The sequence below is a fragment of the Phasianus colchicus genome, chromosome 6, assembly GCF_987193195.1.
Source record: "Phasianus colchicus chromosome 6, bPhaCol1.hap1.1, whole genome shotgun sequence".
NCBI lineage: Eukaryota > Metazoa > Chordata > Aves > Galliformes > Phasianidae > Phasianus > Phasianus colchicus.
In genome coordinates this window covers 4,505,001-4,517,417 of record NC_143441.1, presented here as the reverse complement: position 1 = coordinate 4,517,417, position 12,417 = coordinate 4,505,001, and the positions used below count along the sequence as shown (strand labels likewise).

The following is a 12,417-nucleotide window of genomic DNA, read 5'->3' as shown; positions in this document are numbered from 1 at the left end:
CAGCATATTTCTGGTAACTGGAGGGATACTGTACTTTTACTATTACATATTTTAATGGAAGAATAGCCTGGCAAACTTCCATCTACGTAATATAGGGTAACTTTAAAAGAGTTTTTAGCTTTCCAGATGTACTTATATGTTTTATGAATCTTGTAATTTTCAATCAGTAAGTTTCTTTTCTGCAGCCTATAATTATGGATAGACTCTTCTTAATATGTATCTGTATATCTTCTGAGGCGCAATTTATTGAATGGAATTCATCTGTTCTAACTTAGGCATCTTAAAAATTATACATCAAAGCATGAATCAGTCTAAAACTTTTCTATCTGTAGACTATATAGAAAAGCAAGGTCAGTAAGCTACACTGGAAAGTCTTCGTAACCTAAGTTAGGAGGAATGATAGCAGTTGTAGACAGAATACTTGTATAAAAAGCTGCTTTTGAAATTCTGGGTGGCAGGTTAATTCTTGCAAATGGATTTCCAAAGATTGTTATATTTTGACTTAACATTTTATTAATTATTATTATTTTATTATTATTATTATTGTAATAAGCAGTTGTAAGGGAACTGCTGAATCACGGCCTGAACCTCTGATTGACCACCTGAGGTGAGCAATGAGTCAGCCCTGGGAGCACAAGGGAAGGCAATTCACCTGTGCTGCTGGAAGGGATGGAGCTTGGCTCCACCTCTCACAGACCCCATTTAAGAGCTGACTACCAGTGGGGGAAGGAAGGATCTCTTTCTGGAGATACCTCCTTTTGGAGTTTTCCAGTGAGCCCAGGACAAGGGTAAGCCCTTTATCTATTCTTTTTGGTGTAATAATCTGCTTAGCCAAACTCTCTTGTAGATTTCTTAATTATAACACCTGTATATTCATTGATTATACAGCAGTGTTCCAAAGAGGAGGGTTTGAAGTATTCTAACTCTTCTTTTTCTAAGGAGAATGGGTGTTTCACAGCACAGTTTTATATTAAAATGAAGAAAAAGTATTATCACTGAAAATTATTCTCTTGTTTATAGAATTTTTCGTTGGGTTTGAAAGTTCTGCTATGTGAGAATATAGTTTTCCCTTCAGAAATGTTTTGAAAAATACTGTGAATTTAGTGTAATTAATATTTGAAGAACAAGTATGCATTATCTTACAATTATTACATGAGTTGAATAATGGAGGAGAGGAAGGCATCTTGTGAGAAATTCCCTCTGTTATACAGAGCTTTTTTTTTCTTTTTTTCACCTCAAGAGTTACTTCAGAGTAATGTGTAATCACTTCATTGTGGTTGCAGTGCTGGATAGTGTAAATAAGTTATTAGTGAATGGTGGCCTCTGGTTTATTTGACCAAGTCATCTGAACCTCCACCAACATTTTCTGAACTTTCCAAGTGCCCTGTGTTCAAATGTCTTGTGCCTTTGTAGAGCTGCTAACAGGACTTCCATGGAATGAGAATGACTACTTTTAGAAGTTCTGGTTGTGTGGTTCTTCACATCAAGAAGTTCCTTGCTATATATGCATACTATATATCTGGACTGGGCTTGGTTATTTTTTATCGATTTTATCAGGCTGCTCTAAAGAGTTTGCCTGTTCTTTCTTTAGGCAAAGTTGTATGAAATTAAAGGTGTTGCTTTTCTGATGCTGGGCTTGCTGTATTGTGTAATGACAAAGTAATAAGAAACACCGAATGTAAGAAAAGAGATAGAAATGAGCAGCCTTAAGTTATTTAATATGTAATAGTTTGCAAAATTTATCTACAGTAAAAAGCTTTAAACTCTCTATCTCTAGCTTCCCACATGTTTTCATAAACTGTCCAGGCAAGCATTTATCAGAGAAAAGATGTAGAAGTGCTAATATGCTCATAGGTAGCTGTGATCACTTGAAGGCAGCTTCTTTGCTCTGCTTTCACTGTCTTGTAGACAGAAGCTTCTCAAAGCTGTGGATTTCAGAGGGAACTAATTTTGTGCTCGTGCTGCCCCAGAAGAGTTGGGGATGAAAGACCTTAGGAGATCCTCCAGAAATGTCGTACCATCAGCATATGAAGCTGTACTCCTGTAAGTGGGAGCATGTCTCCAAACTGGGTCCTAAAGGAGCAGGTCGTGTCTCTGCCACATGCAGCAAGGTGCTTTGCCATCTTTCTCCTGCCTTCAGTCTTGCCAGGTGGCACCAGTGTGACATTGGTGTCTGCTGTCTCTCACCAGTATGCAATGGGAGTACTCAACAAGTGTCAAGAAGTGAGGGGCTTAAATCTCCTGTTTTGCCACACTGTTTCTGACTGTGTTTTGGTAGAAAACAGCTGGATTGTGACTGAAACCTTACGGCCTTGATTTTTGAAGTTGAAATTCTTTTCTTGCCAGCAGGGCCTCCCAGTCAAGGAGCTATCTGTATGCATTATTTTGAGAGGATGAGAGACCCCAGTCATGCCCATGCTTTAAGACTCTACATGAGACTGAGTCAAATTCCACACATTTTAAGTGTAGAACTATGTTCTGAGTCTGGTACTTAGCAGCATAGTAGTAAGTAAATGTGCACATGTTAATTGTCAGCTGACAATGTGGTTACGTGTTTTCTAGGTAGTTTTAAAAGTATAACCACTGTGTTTTGGTTCTTAGTGATATCAGAACTTCAGCTAGCCAATATGGTTCAGTTCAAGTTTCTCACCAATATGTCATAGGTTTAAGAGCCAGTCTGGAACATGATGCAGGTTGGAGGGCTTGTCCCTCATTGTCTGCTGGCTTGCGTTTTCCTCTGAGCTGAATTCTAGCTGTTTGGACTTGAAGCACTGCTCAGAGCCCATACTTTTAAGCACAGCACAATGATGCTGCAGTGGGGTTAATTTCCCTATCTCTAGGTACTGATGAGTATGCAGTGGGTCTAAGGAGGCCTATTGTGGTTGGGGTAACATACTGAGCTTGAGTCTACATAATGTACAGTAAATAGTGTGATTGTGCTGTAGGGCACTTAAATAACTATATAAAATTCATGTCGCTAAAAGGGAAAAAAGCTTATTTTTTCTCTGTTCTCCATTCCGTTTCCTGTCTTTTATCATTTTAAAATATAAATGTGGGTTGACTGAATCCCAGAAATATTCTGGCTGCTGCACATTATTAATATCCAAATATGCTTTTCTCTTGGGATTCTTCTGAATGCTCCACTGAAAAGAAGCAGTGGCCTAAACAGGGCTTTCTCCCCTTCTCCTTTCCCTTGAAGAATTGGTTCCTTTCACCCTTCTCATAATACTCCAGTAAGTTCAAGCTGAGCCACCTATCTCCACAAACTGGTCGTGGGATAAAGCAGGAGAATGGCATAGTAAGGGGCTTCCATTTTTCATCATGAAGTCTCTAACAAGGGCTGTTAGGGTTACAGTAACAATCTGGTACCTGAAAAACTGAAAAGAGCTGTACAACACAGCAGAAAGATTGACCTATGCGTTGGCTTATTAACCAGGACTGGTGTCTGAATTGTGTTTGCGTGATGCACCAGTGCAAAGGGAGGGATGTTGCTTGAGAGATGCTGGTCTCTACTGGATAGGCCACAGCAGAGATGCATGCGGATGGTACCAGCTGAGTTGACACGAAGTTATTAAAGGAGGATGCTGAAGTCTTATTTCACAGTGAGGTTCTTCTTAACATGCATGTTCATTATGCTGATTAATGAAAGAAAAGCTTTCTTTAGCACTGTCTCCATCCCACCCTGCCAAAGTAAAAGATCTTTGCAGGCAGGATCTCCTTTCATGTTGCATCTGTTTTGAGAATAATATTCCAAACTGCAGAGTGCTGTCTGTGGTCACACCATGCAGCCTTCTGATCATATCAACCCCTTCTCAAAGCGCAGGAATCAGAATGGTTCCCCATCTTTGTCTGCAGCAGAAAAGGCTCAGGGTGAGGCAGGAAGAGAGAACAGATCCTGTAAGGTAATTCTGTCGCTCACCTCATCTTCATAATCTTTCCTTAGCTTCCTCTGCCTTCTAACCCTGGTATTGATCGTGTCATAGGCTACAGCAGACCAAGGCAGGGGGCTGAAAACCTTTCCAAACAGCGGTTGCCAGTCTGCCTGTTGCAGCTTGAAGAAGAAAAGCATGCTGTGAAAACAATTGGTGCATTTGCTTTAGATCTAAGTGACTCCAACTAGGTCGATGCTTCATGCTGATGTGTTGAAAACATTTAAAAAATTTCTCAGAGTTTGATTTCAACTGAAACATTTCAGCATGTCTAGCTCTCTGAAGTTGTTATTTTTCACTAATCTAGCAGACAACTGTTTTTTTTCCACCCTAACAAATAGCAGTAGGGAAACTGGGCCTTTTGTCTAGATACATTTGTTTTGAATGAAGTTTTTTCCTACAGGAGGTGGAGGTTTTTGCTTGCTTGTTTGTTTTAAATAAACTGAGGCTCTTGTAAATTGACTTGAGAGGAGTAGTAGTTTATTTCATGAAAGGAAGAAGAGGTAATCACACTTCTACAGAGTGTGAATGGCTTTACTTAAACTGCTAGTGATACTTGCATTTGAATTTTCATTCAGAGGCAGACTAGATCATTCATAAATACACTAACAATATTTTATTTATATTTATTTACATCTCATGACTCTTCTTTGTAATATCTTTATATTCAGTATAGCTGGCCTGGTCTTGGATCGTGGAGCAAATGAAACATTGCAAAAGAAAACTATCCTCATTCAAATCGGTGTTTATTCAGCACAATTACTTTCTGAACTGTTTGAGAAAGACCACAAAAAGAACTTACTGTTTCTTTTACTGAAAGTGTGTGTACTGTGTGGTTGTTTATCTCTCTTTCTCTCTTTTTTAATTTTTACTTAATTTTTTTGCCCATGCTTTGCAGTCACTTGCATCTCTAGGAAGCTAGACAAGGCAAAACCCACAGGACTGCTGTTCTAGTCTTAACAGCTGGCTGTTTGGGGTTGTCCATGGGAGCAGTTCAGTAGGACCTCACCTCTGATTCTCCACTGCTGCTCCATGTCCTCCTTCCAAAAATAAGTGCTCATCAGTGCCTGTTGATCTCTTTGGGGTGCTTCTTTAATTATACAGCATATAAACATATATATTAAATATATGTATTGGACATTCTTTCCCCAGGGAAGTGAAGTCACCTATCTGTTGTTGCCATCTTTGCTGCTTGCTTCAAATAACACAAAGAACGTTCTTGCACTGTTCCAACAGGAAATAGAGAACAAATACTTGCCTTGAGGTATTTCATTGAGTTTCAGGATACCACCAGATAAAAATGTTCCAAAAAATAGATATTTTGTTGAAAGAAAATAATAATAATAATAACTTTAAAACCTGTATTTATCTGAGGAGAGGAATTTTCCTCCTCTCTCAACTAAGTCTTTGCAAATGCAGCGTATTGGATACGTGGCACTAATGGATTTCATGCTCCAGCATTTATTTCACCAAATATCATGCAGTGAATGATAGTTGTCACTTAAGCAGCTGCAGTTTGCATCTGTGTCAGTCTTAGACATTAGATCTAGATAAACTGGTGTAGGGGGTGTGGGTGAGAAATTTTGTAGCCTTGCTAGCATTATTTCATTCCTTCATTTAAAAATGAACTCCATGGGGATAAAAGTGTAGGTTATGATTAAAATGTATTATTAAGAGTCCTGTTTATAAAGAATATATATACTTAATTTATGTACTTGAGCTGATGGCTTAGTTAGGTACTTGATTCTTTTTTCCCTAGTGCAGTGGGTAGAGTTTAGAGAGAGAAAAACTGTAAGATTGTTGTAAGAATTTCATGCCTGACAGGAATTTATCTAGATCAAACTTTTCTGCCATGATCTTGTATGGCTGTAGAGCAGTGATGCAAACCTTTCCAAGGATTGGCTTTACTCATGGGAACTGTCCTATTAGATTCAATAGAACTTATATTATGTGAGGGAACGGAGGAGGATTGTTTTAGAACTATGATTTTAGGGGTCCAAATATTTATCTTCTAGAATTTGGAGTTCATGTTTTTAAGTTGCAGTGGTGCACATAGTGGTGTTTCACATGTGTGTGCTGGTCTTCACCCTACTTTTCTTGACGTATTTTTTAAGCCTAGGGTTTACACAGCATTTGCCATAATTGGAATCGACACTGGAGAGCTGCAGAAAGCAATTCATTTAATCCAAGTTTGTTGTGAAACTGAAAACAGGGTTCTGCCTGAATTGTCTGTACATTTCCTGGAAGGAAGTGGCTAGGCATTTTCAGGTGAAATGTGTTCAGAAGGACCTTAAAGAAAGGGTCTTGCTTTGATCCATCTTTTACAGAAGTCAATGAAAGAGACTCCATTGATTATAATGAACACAGGGAAGCTGCCCCATTCAGAACTACATGTAACTTCCACTTCTGGACAATTGCTTTTCCTCAATAGCAGTCCAAGGAGAGATTGATGTAAGCACACAAGAAAGAAGACAGTGGTAAGTAACCCCAAAAACAACTCAATGAGGAGGGAGTAGAGCATCATGACTGCCACGCTTTGTTACTGCTCGTGTGCTAAAGTGCTGGGTGCAATTAAGTTGGCTCTATATTGAATTAGAAGAAAAGAATAATGGGAGAACAGATTTGTTGGCTGTAGAGCTTATCATTCTGTGGTATTTTTAAATTTTTTCTTCAAATGCTTTTTGTGCACAGATGCTTTTACTGATATAAATAATGTCAATATGTCCAGGGGAAGAGAGACAGCCTGCATAAGGATATCCAACTACTACTTGTACCTCTACTCTGTTGCTCTCTTGAAATTGCTTTCTTTGCATGATGGTAATACAGTTTAAATTGCCTCAAATCTTTTATGTACCAAGGTCAGACTACTAATGCTGTGAATCCTATATCATCTTTCATATTATCTAGGTCAGTTGCAGATATTGTGAGTTTTAGTATCCTGGAGCAAATAAGCATTCTACCTGCAGTGATAGACACCAAGCCTCGTAAGACAACAAGAGTCTAGGCTAAAATGTGCACTGTTCTTGTGTGATTTGTAATCAAAAACTAAAATTGAAAACCAGTACTGACTAGTGATAAAGAGATTGCTCCTGTTGGGAATGTGGGATAAGAGAGCCATAAGGTGCTAGCAGAGTCCTCTTCTTGTCCCCACTTGCAGATGTTTGATAAAGCTCTGAGTAGGTATCTAACAACAAGCATCCAACAGCGAAATACACTCTTGAACATAAATCCACTTTTCCCCTGCACTGAGATGCACGCTGGGATCTTTAACTCTAATTACTTCAGGCTACCAAAGAGACCAGCTATTGTATGGTCAGAAAGTTTTTATGTCTCTAACACGGTAAAGTCAGTGTAAACACTGCTTTAGTGGAATTAGAAGATACATTCAACTTCCTATTCCTGCTTAGCCCCCAAACTTGTCTCCATTTCTCTTTTTCTACCCAGAGTGCCAGGCTCAGGGTTTCTTTTTCAGAAACCTGTATTTCTTCTCTGGAAAAAGTTGATATAAAAGGGGAAAATAATTTTCTTTATCCTTTAATCCTTGATTCTCTTTGCTTTTAAAAGTTTATTTACTTCCTGCAGTTGGCCATCTTGAGCTTCTGCTTCTGTGCTGTGTCAAGACTTGCTTAAGCTTGAAGGTTTTTTAGGCTTGACCAAGCATTGACAGCGCTATCACAGGAGCTAATGCTCGAGTCTGCCAGTTTGATGGATTAAGTAAACTTATTGAAATCTTTTTTTCTTTAATACTAAAAGATGCCAAGGGCTGTTTTCTCTTCTTGTGCTTTGTGTGAAACACCCACTGACATTAATGGGAGTCCCATGTGTGGAATTAGAGTAGAACACAGCCCTTAATATTTAAAAGACTTGTCAACCTTGTGCATGAAGTAATCTGGAGGCGTGTTGTGATGCTGCTTTGCTCTGCAGAGGCGTTCTAGTTATATGTTCTCTGCCTTTTTAAGATGCTCCTTGCATGAACTGCATGGCCAGCAACAGTTTTGCTTACATTTTTCCACTTCTAGAAATTCCCCTTTTGTTCCATCTGCCTTCTTTGCTTGGTTGATAAAATAGACCTGAGCCATTTCAGTTTAGTTTGTAAACAGCCTTGCTTTCTGATTTATTTTTTTAATGCTATTACTCTAGGTAGGAAGAGGTGGAAAGAGAAAGCTTAACAGAGAAGCCATTTCCAATGCCATTTGTGTTCATTTCAGTGTTCGAATGAAATGCTTATTCTTTCATGTTCTACCTGCTTTGATACCCTGTATGATTTTAAGTTGTGCTGCCCTCTAACCCAGTGGTAGTATGCTGGATAGCCATGGAAAGTTATGTTGTGTTACAAAAAAATTTGCTGCTAACCCACTCCTATTTCAAATACATTCTTTTTAGTTTGTAAGAACTAGATCTGCAGCTTAGGGGAAGAATGAATGCTAAGGAGTGGGGGGAATGAAGGGGCTACAGCTGACTTCCTGTATCTTGAAGCTAATTTTAACAAGGTAAGGATGGTTACTTTCACACTCAAATGTCTATAATTATGACAGTCATTTAGCTTCATGTCTGCCTATCAGAAACATGGCTAGGGAGTTTATTCAGCATCAAGTTTTCTGTATGTTCTAACAGTTTTTTTCCTTAAAATAAGGATGTTACTGTTGGTGAGGATCCTAAGAATTATTGCCCAAATATAGAAGTAAAGCTGCTTCTATGGATGTCAGGGATCTGGATGAGGTCCTTCGATATTCATCAGGATTAATCAGAGTTATGAATTGAATTTGCATGTTCATACAGAAGTCTAATGAAGTTAAATAAGACTAATGTGTGCTGTGACTTGCTCTACAAAGGTTCTTGATGATCTGTGCTCCCTAGGGAGTCTTAAAGGTGTTTTCCAGAGGACCTAACTGTTATGGTAGTTCTTAACTTTCTAAATTATCTAGTGTAAATTCTAAATTATCTAGTGTATCTAGACCAGATCATGTGTATAAGCAACTGAAAAATAGGTCAAGAACATCCACTCAAAAGTGGTCTAAGTGTATGATTATAGGAATATGTACAAGCTTCAGTAATTAACATATTTTCTTGTTATGTTTACTAGCTTAATGTGTTAATAGTTAGTTAGCTGAACCTTACAGTGGCTACAGAATTAGTTTGATCAGTACAGGTGACCACAGAAGTGCAGAACTGCAAGAAACCAATGGGAATCTTTAAGTCTTCTTCCTAGACTCTTTATTTTAAGTTTGTTCTTTTAACAGCTGGAAAAAGTAATTGTGGTGCTACAAGGTGATGGTAACACTGCACAGAAAACTTGAACTCAACCTCTCTAACATCAGTGGCCTTTTATGGCTCCCCATGTGGATTACCCATGACTCTTCCAAGTCTCTTGTATGCATTTTATTTCCCTATTCTGTGAGATAAGAAAATGGAAAACCTAAAGCTCAATGAAACAAACTTTATTAATTATTCTTTAGTTAAAGGTGACTCTTATATTGCCATTCTTTCTTTTCCTTGCTGTTGTCCAGTGGGAAAGAAAAGTGCTGAGAGCTGCTTTTTTTTTTCCATAGGGGCAGATGAAACAAGTTAGAATAGGTTCATTTTGGAAACATCAACATGTTTTTTGTGTTCCTAAAATCCAGCTTTAAAAAAGTCTACTCTGTAGTGAACTGTGGTGAACAAAGTTTTAAATAGGGTTTCTTTGAGAAATCTGGTGAGGTTTTATGAGATTAGGAGAGGAAGTAAGTTTCAGACCTCGCTGCAGGATTGCTCCATAACTTAATTTGAAAATTCACATTGTCTAGTTGTATTAGCACGAATGTAACATGCCTTTGAATACAAATGCAATTTTTAGCTCGTGATTTAGAAGAGTTCCCTTCCAAAGCTTTTTAGGCATTTATAGAATTATAGTCTGGAATGGTACACATCTGTATATATAGTATCATACATCCACACAAAAATTCAGAGAATATATGTCAGTTGATAAATCCCCTTAATATAACTTATGTGGGACAATGAGTTTAAAAATATTGCTCTAGAATGTAGTTGGAAGAAATTCTTAATCCTCTGGAAAACGCATCTTATGGTGCTCATTCTAACATCAATTTTAGCATGCTGGATCCCTGGCGTGATTTCTGGAGGGCATTTTTTGGCATAAAAGAAGAGCCAGATCCGCAGATGCATGTATGGGTCTCCCTTTGAGAAATGCTCACCTGGATGTGCTGGATGGAGTCACTCCTCTTTAATAGCAACCAGATTTGTGTGTTTCAGTGGGGATGGTATTTGGTCCTTCACACTAAGTTGCAGGCATTGACCTTTGAAGGTGTGTGTGTCCTTTGGTGTTTGGACATCTTAGGAGACAGCATCTCTCAGTGGAGATCTATACTACTTAGTATCTGATTTCCTTAGTGCAGATGAAGAACAGATAGATCAGGGCTGCCTGTATCCACCTCTTCGAGACTATCTCAATTTTAATCCCACTGGGCAGTGTCCAGCAGCTGGGGTAAGTCTCCATGGCATAATATTCTAAGAACAGGCACAGGGACTAAAGTCTTCAGCCTTCATTGTGAAGTTTGTGGAAGGGCAAACTGGCAAAAGCAAAAGTGGGCACCTAAAAAAGCTGTGTTAAAGCAAAAATGAGCAGTTACAGTATTAAAAGTGTACACGATATCTCAAATTTTTTTTCTTTACCAAGTAGTTCTTACCCAGTAGAAACAGGTTCATTTTGGGTAGGCATACAGGGAAGTGTAATTGTTGTTCCCTTTGTAAGGAGACTATATAATCACATTGCAGACATAGGAAAATATTTACTCTGACATCCATTGTTTTCTTACTCTGTGAGATTAAGAAAAAAAATGAAGAAAATGATTACATTTTTTTCCTAAGCAAATGATGTTACTTGCATTTCCTGAAAGCGATGTGATTGTGAGTGAAACAACAAAAAATATCCTTTCAATGAACGACAGAGTGAAACAAACAACTGGAGATGCTATCTGTGTGGGTTAGAGACCAGCCTGAAAAAATGCTTTCAGACAAAACCCCCTGATACACAGTATTCCAGGTCAGTCAGTCACAGCATGAATGCTGGACATGGATGTAACTGCAGTTTCAGGAGAAGGCTGTCCTCAGAAAGATAGTGCAAGATATATACCAATATAAGAGAGAGTTCAGTAGGACATGCAGCTTGAAATATGACTGTTACACACTGTTTTGTTCTGTATCAGAGCTACTACTAAGCAAGCAGGGTGGATTCCTCTTTAAAAAATGAAACGGGTGTGTTTCCTGGCAAATAGTATTAGTCCATTTTTTGTTTCTGAAATACTAATTTGTAATGCTGCAGGGAGATGGACTTCATGGTTTAAACGAAGAGCTGGTGTGGGTTTTTTGTTTTCTTCCAGAAATTATAATAAAAGAAGATAATTTCATTTATTTCTGAGATTTAGAAATTGTTTGGGGTATCTGAGATAGATAAGAATACATATAATTATTTGTGCATATATTGTATCTCTATGGACCAAAAGGCTCCCTTTTGGTGGATGCTGGCCACAGGCTGTTTATACACCTGAAGGCCAGAAGATGTAGCTAGTCCCTGTGTGCTCAGGAAGGGAGAGCAACGAAACAAGCCCTTGTTTTCAGGGTGGTTTTGACTTAGTCACTTAAGGTCAAAAACTCAGACTAGACTAGATTAAGCATCCAGCTTTGAAACCTTGACCCAGGCTCCTTGGTACCCATTCTGTCTGTGGGGGGGGAGGGGGGAGGGTGGAAATCTTATTTCTATTCTCTGCCATACATATGTTCCATATCTGGCAGATGAATCCGTCAGAGGTGTTGTAAAGATTCATTATCTGAGATATGTTAAGTGCTTTGAGAAGCTCTTTGAAAAGATTCAAAGTACACAACTCTGAAGAGAAGCTCCGAAGGGCTTCCTGAAGATTGTCTCCTGTTATATTCCCTGGTTTAAAAAAAGAAAAAAGGAAAAAAAAGAGACTTCACAGCCCAAGGGATCCTATTTTTTTGCCTTTTGCCCCTCATGACAGTAATATGGATTGACTTTATCAGGGATTGATGTGCCACTTTTTTTATTCTCCTTCATAATCTTTCTTCTGTCCCTGCTGTCCAGCATGTTTGGATTTATTCAGATGCTCTCTGCTAGACTGGGACCTGGGGCAGCATTTCTTCTGGAGTACTTTGTTAGTATCGCCCTGCTTATAAAAACAAAACAAACAAAAATCCAAAACAACAAAAATGACAAGTTGAAAGGATTAAAAAACTGTGCAAGTAAGATTCTTCAATTGTGAAAGTATACAAGGCACAGTCTCTTCTGAGCATAAGTAATGACTTCTCAGTGGAAAATGCCAGTATCAGAGCCTGTGTTTGGTTTCTGGGATGTTACTAGCTCCATTGCAGTTCTGCATTTTAAAACATTCAGGGATGCATTGTATGGTTCAAAACTCATCTGTTTCAGGGATGCCCAGTCAAATATGAAAGCAATTGTAGTGTTGAACTTCAT

The 12,417-nt window shown here is 38.5% G+C and overlaps 1 protein-coding gene across 4 annotated transcripts in view; it reads left to right on the top strand.

The window, feature by feature from the left end:
- Positions 1-12,417, top strand: part of POU6F2 (POU class 6 homeobox 2) — a 338,317-nt gene that overhangs the window by 52,375 nt on the left and 273,525 nt on the right. For 2 of the 4 annotated variants that reach the window (XM_090142232.1, XM_090142230.1), the window contains exon 1: positions 6,259-6,406. The exons of the other annotated variants lie outside the window; for them this stretch is intronic. The gene's annotated coding sequence lies outside the window, so the exon portion shown is untranslated. Of the gene's footprint in view, positions 1-6,258; positions 6,407-12,417 lie in introns of those variants that run through there. 4 annotated transcript variants of the gene reach the window in all.